The sequence below is a fragment of the Hibiscus syriacus genome, unplaced genomic scaffold (genome assembly GCF_006381635.1).
Source record: "Hibiscus syriacus cultivar Baekdansim isolate YM2019G1 unplaced genomic scaffold, ASM638163v2 tig00111200_pilon, whole genome shotgun sequence".
NCBI classification, from domain to species: domain Eukaryota; kingdom Viridiplantae; phylum Streptophyta; class Magnoliopsida; order Malvales; family Malvaceae; genus Hibiscus; species Hibiscus syriacus.
In genome coordinates this window covers 336,883-344,905 of record NW_024063016.1, presented here as the reverse complement: position 1 = coordinate 344,905, position 8,023 = coordinate 336,883, and the positions used below count along the sequence as shown (strand labels likewise).

The window sequence follows — 8,023 nt, the reverse complement described above, 5'->3', positions numbered from 1 at the left end:
ATTTTTGGGTTAATTTAGGTCTCTAAATTATAAATGTTATTATTTTAAGTGTCCTAACCGCAATGTCCATTAGAAAATCTTATTAAGTGACACATGTCATATTTTGATAATTTTAAAGATTTTATTTTTAAAAAATTAAAAATAAATTACTATATTTAAAAAATTCCTTTCGTCGTCATTTCATAATTTCAAACGACTATCACAATCAGCATGTTAACGTCTAGCCCAGACTATCGCCAATTTTTCAATGAAAAGGGACGATTTTGGGAGTTATGAATAATCGAATGATTGTTTTGTAACTTTTAATAGTCGAAGTACTTAATAAAGCAACCTTCTATAGTCAGAGGACTATTATATAACTTTTAATAGTTGGGGCACTCAATAAAGAAAAACCCTATAGTTGAAGGACCATTTGTGTACTTTATCCTATATTTTTTTATCATAGGATAGTATGTAGTTCCTTTTTGTATGAAATTTATAAAATTGAGGAACTAAAACTGAAAAAACAAATTATTGACTAGTATGCAAAGAGATCGTCCTTGATTCCTGTGAGAATGTTTGCAATGCTTTTTTGTTGGTTAATACCCGAAGCTGAAAACGAATCCATAAATGATAAATGTCCAAAACATACCATAATTCTACCCATCAAATCAAATCAGAGTTTGGAAGTAACAGAATCCCCAATCAACATGTAAAAACGATGATTTTATATGCATTACTATCATTTGCAGAATGCATATTCTCTAATTTTTTTATGCAGAGCCTGGGAACTCACAGAAACCACTGTATTTTGCAGCTAAAAGACACCAATCGCGTCCATATGTCTTCATTCAGATTCCAGAACTCCGGATAAGATCATAGAATTTGATCCTTCTTCCACCTTTTTCCTCCAATGTCTCACAATTTGTTTTTTTTTTTTTGTTGACGTTTGTCCATGGGAGTCGGTCGAGAAAAATGTGATAAATAGGGTTTTAATGAGATAAAATAGATAATAAATTATTTGAATTTTACTTGACCAAAGTTTAATTTGAATGAACTAGATCGAGTTTGAACACAACTCGAGTTCTTAATAGCCGAAGCAAACTACCGAACTTAAAAAACTCATGAGCAACTTGAAAAAATAATATATTAATTTTTTTCTGTTTTTTAAATTAAATTATTAATAACATTAACACTTATATGTGGTATAAAATTTCCATGTACTCTAGTTTGAACCGAACTTGAGTTGGAACTTCAATCGAGTTAAGTATAACAATGTTTCGAATTCAAGTTTTTTCGAGCTCAAGCTTGAATTTTAGTTTTTGATTTCGAATTCGAGTCGAACTCAAAAATTTTAAGCTCACAAACTTTCAAATCGAGTCGAACTAGATAATACTTCAACTTAACTCGACTCGTTTACAACCAAGAAAGATCGGATTTTCAAATTGTTTTGTTCCCATTTTTATAGGGTTTCATTCAAAATACAAGCTAAACAGCATCCACCCTAGAATTACAATCCATGTCTTTTTAGAATACAATATCAAACTCACTCACCAGTCAACCCACTCCAAAAACCAAAAAAAAAATCAAATTTGAAGATGAAAATTTTAAACAGTGACTATAACATAGGTAGGGACGGAGCTCCTTAGGCTCACTTGAGCTCCGACCCTTGTTAAAATTTATATATTCGATATAATTTTTGTTTAATAATATATTGGTTTATGTAAAAATAAATATTTAAATTTAAAAATATAAAAATTTATTAAATATTTGATCAAGTCGGGGTCGAACTAAAGAATGATAAGTCTGTGTTCTCAAATTTTTGGTCTAATTACAATTTAAGTCATTGTAAGTTTAAATATTAGACAAATTAGAAGTTGTCTTTTGAGTTTTGATTTTTTTTTTAATTTAGGGTGAATATAATGTAATATATGTATAAATAATTTCAACTATTTGACAATGAACGCCCATACCCCTACATACGTGCTTGAACTCGAGACCTCAAGGATAACAACAATCCCTTAATCACTAAGGTCACTTGGTTCATGCTGAATTTCAAATTTAAATATCTAATAAATATTTATATTTTTCTTAAATAGTTTAATATTTCGGCCCCTTTCAATATTTAATTCTAGCTCCGTCCGTGAGATATCAGGGACCATTACATTGTGATCATATGCCGGTCTCCTTTTAGACCGATCGCTTTGAGTCGGAACGTTCGAGCAAAGATTTCAATGCGTTTTGCAACAAACGAACTGATTCAATGCCATGATCTTTGTCCGCCGCCACAACCAGAACGTTGCGGATTCTACCTCCCAAGGTGGCCATCTCGGCTCTCAGAGTCTTCAAATGGAGAGAGTTTAGAATCTGAATCAGCTCCGGTAAAAGATCGGACCTGTCCTCACAGCACAATGAAGCCTTGAATATTGATGTTCCATCACTTGAATAATCGCATGACAGAACCCTTATCTCATCGGTTTCGGATGGTAAGTTCTCCATTTCGGTTATCTCAACCGCTTGTTGTTTCAGTTCTCTCAAGCGTTGGACCACCTTTGCTAGAAGCGAAGCTTTGTCTGTCTGAAAAAACTCAATTAAAAGAAAGAAAAAGAAAACCCTAATTCTAGAAAGCATATTTACTTTCCCAAACGATGTCGACAAAAAAGCAACTAAATGTATGTTATCTTTAAAACAGCAGCAGGCAGAAGCTGCTGTTTCGAAAGCTTCAAAAGGCTGATATAGAGTTATAGATCCCGAGATTTTAGAATCTAAAGACTTTATCCAGTAAACTTTGACGGAAAAAGAGAGTGATTTTCGCTATAAACAAACAGCCAACAAAGCACAAATTACTGTAAACAAACAAAGATATGACATATATCCAACTTAAAAGTTCAAAACTTTACTGTTTCTTTTAACTAAAGGAATTAGCATCAATGATCAGAAGAACATTTAAAATAATGGAACATCAAAAGAGAATACCTTAGAGTTACAAGGGAGAAGACTCCTAATCCTGTTGAAATGAGAGTTAATCCTTTCTCTCCTTCTTCTCTCAGCTTCTTTGTGATTCTTCAAAGCAGCAAGAGCTCTATCCTGAGGCGACGTTTCGCTGATGGAGGAATTAGAAAAGCTTTGCATAATTTGAAAGTCGTAGCTGGAAGAAGAAAAGCCATAGGAGGATCCATGTCCGACACCGTTTAGAGCCAGAAAACGGTAGAGCTCCGAATTCTCCAGTTGCATGTGTTGGAAAAGGAAAGTCAAAATTAATGGCTTTAAAAATAAGAAAAGGGGAGCAAGGGGCACCGCCACTGGAAATTTAAAAGGGCGGTGCATGATTTCATTACAGTTCATTATTCAAAGGTTGACATCGAACTAAATTTTAATTAAAATTGTAAATGGGTTAATTATTCTTTTAACCATTGCATATTTTAGGGTATTTATAAGATTAGTCCCTAAGCTTCAACTATAAATACTCTAGCCCATTTAGCTTCAAAATCATCCCAAAATCTTCCAGTTCTCTCTCAAGTGTGTTTTGTAAACACCTATAATTTTTTTTCTCTTTAATAAAAGATCTACAACAGTCCGGAGACGTAAGCACAATTGGCTGAACTCCGTTATCAATTTTTCGGATATTATTTTTCCGCTTTTATTTTGTATTCTCACTAATCTGATTATAGGGAAATTACTTGTTACTCGTTTATTTCCCAACAATATCAGAGCTTTTGTGTTGTGAATTTTGTCAATTTTTTGTGAGGTTACTATTCATTACTATTCATGTAAATAGTAAATTTCGTGAATAGTGAAATTTTTTCGGCGATACGAATTTGTCGACGGAGGTGTTATAATACACAGTGGTTCGCACAAATTGTCAGAAACGATCCAAAGAAGCCAGATTCGAGTGGGAGCGATGGCTGCAGACGAAGGGAAGGTGAAAATTGAAAAGTTCGATGGTGCAGACTTTGGCTTTTGGAAGATGCAGATCGAAGATTTTCTTTACCAGAAAAATCTATATCAACCCCTCTCAGGAAAGCAACCAGAGGGCATGAAGAATGAAGACTGGGATCTTCTCGACCGACAAGCCCTATGAGTTATCCGACTGACGTTGCCTCGAAATGTTGCTTTCAACATAGCAAAGGAAAAGACCACGGCGGGTCTTATGGCGGCTCTCTCCAGTATGTATGAGAAGCCATCGACCTCAAACAAAGTTCATTTGATGAGGCAATTATTCAATTTGCGGATGACAGAAGGGGCATCAGTGGCTCAACACCTGAATGAACTCAACACAATCACAACCTAGTTGAGTTCCGTGGAAATTAAATTTGATGATGAAGTTCGAGCTTTAATTCTCTTATCATCTCTACCAGAGAGTTAGAATTCTACTGTTACAGCAGTTAGTAGCTCGTCAGGAAATAGTAAATTGAAATTCGACGATGTTCAGGATTTGGTACTGAGCGAAGAAATTCGACGGAGAGAATCGGGTGAAGCATCAACCTTCTCAGCCTTGCACACGGAGTCCAGAGGGAGAACTTCATAAAGAAATTCAAATTGTGGCAGATCGAAATCCAGACGTGGAAAATCAAGAACGGGAAAGAAAGATTTTACCTGTTATAATTGTGGCAAGAAGGGTCATTTTAAAAGGGATTGTCGAGCATTGAAGAAAGATATCGGCGCACAGGAATCTGCAAACATGACAGAGGAGACATGTGATGCCATGATTCTAAGTGTCAACAGTCCGATTGAATCCTGGATCTTGGATTCAGGGGCATCTTTCCACTCCACCCCATGCCGAGAAATCATGGAGAACTATGTCGTGGTGATTTTGGGAAGGTTCATCTAGCCGATGATGAAACCTTGAAGATCGTCAGAAAAGGAGACATCCGATTAAAGTTGCCAAACCAGACCACCTGGACGCTGAAAGGAGTGAGACATATTCCTGGCCTCAAAAGAAATTTGATTTCTGTAGGACAGCTTGATGGTGAAGGATTTATCACAACCTTTTCAGGCTGTGAATGGAAGATTACTAAAGGAGCACTCGTCATTGCTCGTGGTAAGAAAACTGATACGCTCTATATAACCTCAAATTTAGAGAATATCATTGTAGTAGCAGATGCTGATGGAAAATCAAACCTATGGCACCAAAGGCTTGGTCATATGAGCGAGAAAGGGATGAAGACACTTTTGTCAAAGGGGAAGTTGTCGGATCTAAAGAATATAGATGTCGGACTATGCGAGGATTGCATCTTTGGCAAACAAAAGAAAGTCAGCTTTGCAAAGATTGGTAAGACACCCAAGGCTGAAAAGTTAGAGTTGGTTCATACTGATGTATGGGGACCATCTTCAATTCCATCTCTTGCAGGCTCATTATATTATGTCACATTCATCGATGATTCTACAAGAAAGGTGTGGGTTTATTTTCTGAAGAAGAAATCAGAAGTCTTTGATACCTTCAGAAAATGGAAGGCCATGGTGGAAAATGAGACTGGTCTGAAAGTCAAGCGATTGAGGTCTGACAATGGAGGAGAGTACAAAAATAGGAGATTCAGAAATTTCTGCGCAAACAATGGGATCAAGATGGAGGCAACAGTTCCCATGACACCGCAGCAGAATGGCGTAGCAGAGCGCATGAACAGAACTCTGAATGAACATGCCAGAAGCATGAGGATACATGCCGGATTACCCAAATTTCTATGGGCTGAAGCTATCAACACTGCAGCTTACCTGATCAACCGTGGGCCCTCAGTTCCTTTGGATGGCAGAATACCAGAGGAAGTTTGGAGCAAGAAAGAAATAAACCTTTCACACTTAAGAGTGTTTGGTTGTATTTCTTATGTACACATAGACTCTGCTGAAAGAAGTAAACTTGATGCTAAGTGCAACAAATGTGCCTTTGTTGGTTACGGCGGTGATGAGTTCGGTTATCGGTTTTGGGACTATGAAAATCGGAAGATCATCAGAAGCAGAGATGTCATTTTCAATGAGAATGTGATGACAGGTCAACTGTAGAATCAAGCAGCTCCAATACCAAAGTTGAAACAAAGGAATTTGCTGAGTTCGAGGAGATTTCTGGAAATGATGTTCAGATCAGTCCTGAAGCAGTTCAAGAAGAACCAGGCACACCGGAACTAAGACGCTCCTCCAGAATTCCTAAACCAACCCAACGGTATTCTCCTTCTTTGCATTACTTGTTGCTGACTGACAATGGTGAACCAGAGTGCTATGATGAAGCAATGCAAGTGGAGGATTTAGTCAAGTGGGAGTCTTCCATGAAAGATGAGATGGACTCGCTTATGTCAAATCAGACGTGAGAATTAGCTGAATTACCACCAGGCAAGAAAGCGCTTCATAACAAGTGGATTTACAGGATCAAAGAAGAGCACGATGGGAGCAAACGTTACAAAGGGAGATTGGTTGTCAAAGATTTTCAGCAAAAAGAAGGTATTGACTACAATGAAATTTTCTCTCCAGTCGTGAAATTGTCTACTATCAGACTGGTGTTGAAAATTGTAGCTGTAGAAAATCTACATCTTGAGCAGTTAGATGTAAAGACAGCTTTCCTTCATGGTGATTTGGAGGAAGAAATCTATATGAGGCAGCCATAAGGCTTCATAGAGGTAGGCAAGAAAAACCTGGTATGCAGGTTGAAAAAGAACTTGTATGGTTTAAAACAAGCTCCTAGACAGTGGTACAAGAAGTTCGATAGCTTCATGAGTAGCAGTGGTTTTACCAGATGCCAAGTAGATCATTGTTGCTACATCAAGAGGTTCGACAACAGCTTCATTATTTTATTGTTGTATGTTGACGAAATGCTCGTTGCAGGCTCAGACATGCAAGAGATTATAAACTTAAAGCAAAAATTGTCGAAGCAGTTTGCTATGAAGGATCTGGGCGTTGTAAAGCAGATTCTTGGGATGAGGATCAAGAGAGACACAAAGTCGGGGATTTTGATGTTATCACATGCTGAGTACATCAACAAAGTACTCTCCAGGTTCAACATGCAAGATGTTAAACCAGTAAGTACACCTTTAGGTGTTCATTTCAGACTCTCCAAAGAACAGTCACCAAAGACGGAGGAAGAACGTGCACACATGGTGAAGGTGCAGTACGCCTCAGCAATTGGAAGTATGATGTATGTCATGATTTGTACCAGACCAGATATTACTCATGCAGTGAGAGCTGTTTAGTAGGTACATGAATAATCTGGGCAAAGTACACTGGGAAGCAGTCAAATGGATCCTCAGATATCTACGGGGTACCACAAACAAAGCACTTTGTTTCAAAGGTGGAGATACGATACTGACAGGCTTTGTAGATGCTGACTTAGCCGTAAATGTTGACATCAGAATGAGCACTACAGGGTATGTCTATACTCTAGGAGGTACTGCAGTGAGTTGGGTTTCTCAACTACAGAAGATAATTGCTCTCTCCACAACTGAAGCAGAATATGTCGCTGTTACGGAAGCCAACAAGGAGATGGTCTGGCTCCAAAGTTTCTTGGAAGAGTTAGGCAAGAAACAAGAAAACAATGTCTTGTATTGCGACAGTCAAAGTGCTATCCATCTAGCAAAGAATTCGTCTTTTCATTCCAGGATGAAGCACTTACAATTGAGATATCATTTTATCCGATCTCTTCTGGAAGATGGGATTTTGAAACTTGAAAAGATTAGTGGAGCTCAAAATCCGACAGACATGTTGACAAAGACGGTGACCGCGGACAAACTGAAGTTGTGTTCAGCTTCAGTTGGCATGCTAGAGTAACAAGACCAGAAATGCTGCTGCATTGATCGAGGTATGAAGACAGATTAAAATCAGTCTTCAAGTGAGAGATTGTTGGAAAAGGAAAGTCAAAATTGGTGGCTTTAAAAATCAGAAAAAAGGGAGCAGTGGGGGCCATTACCACTGGAAATTCAAAAGGGCGGTGCATGATTTCAATAATGGCAGTCCATTATTCAAAGGTTGGCACCGAACCAAATTTTAATTAAAATTTTAAATGGGTTAATTACTCTTTTAGCCATTGCACACTTTAGGATATTTACAAGATTAGTCCCTAAGC

At 37.5% G+C, this 8,023-nt stretch overlaps 1 pseudogene; it reads right to left on the bottom strand.

Annotated features, from left to right (window-relative positions):
* Positions 1 to 2,032: 2,032 nt before the first annotated feature.
* LOC120155656 lies at positions 2,033 to 3,233 on the bottom strand (annotated as a pseudogene).
* Between the last annotated feature and the right edge of the window lie 4,790 nt (positions 3,234 to 8,023).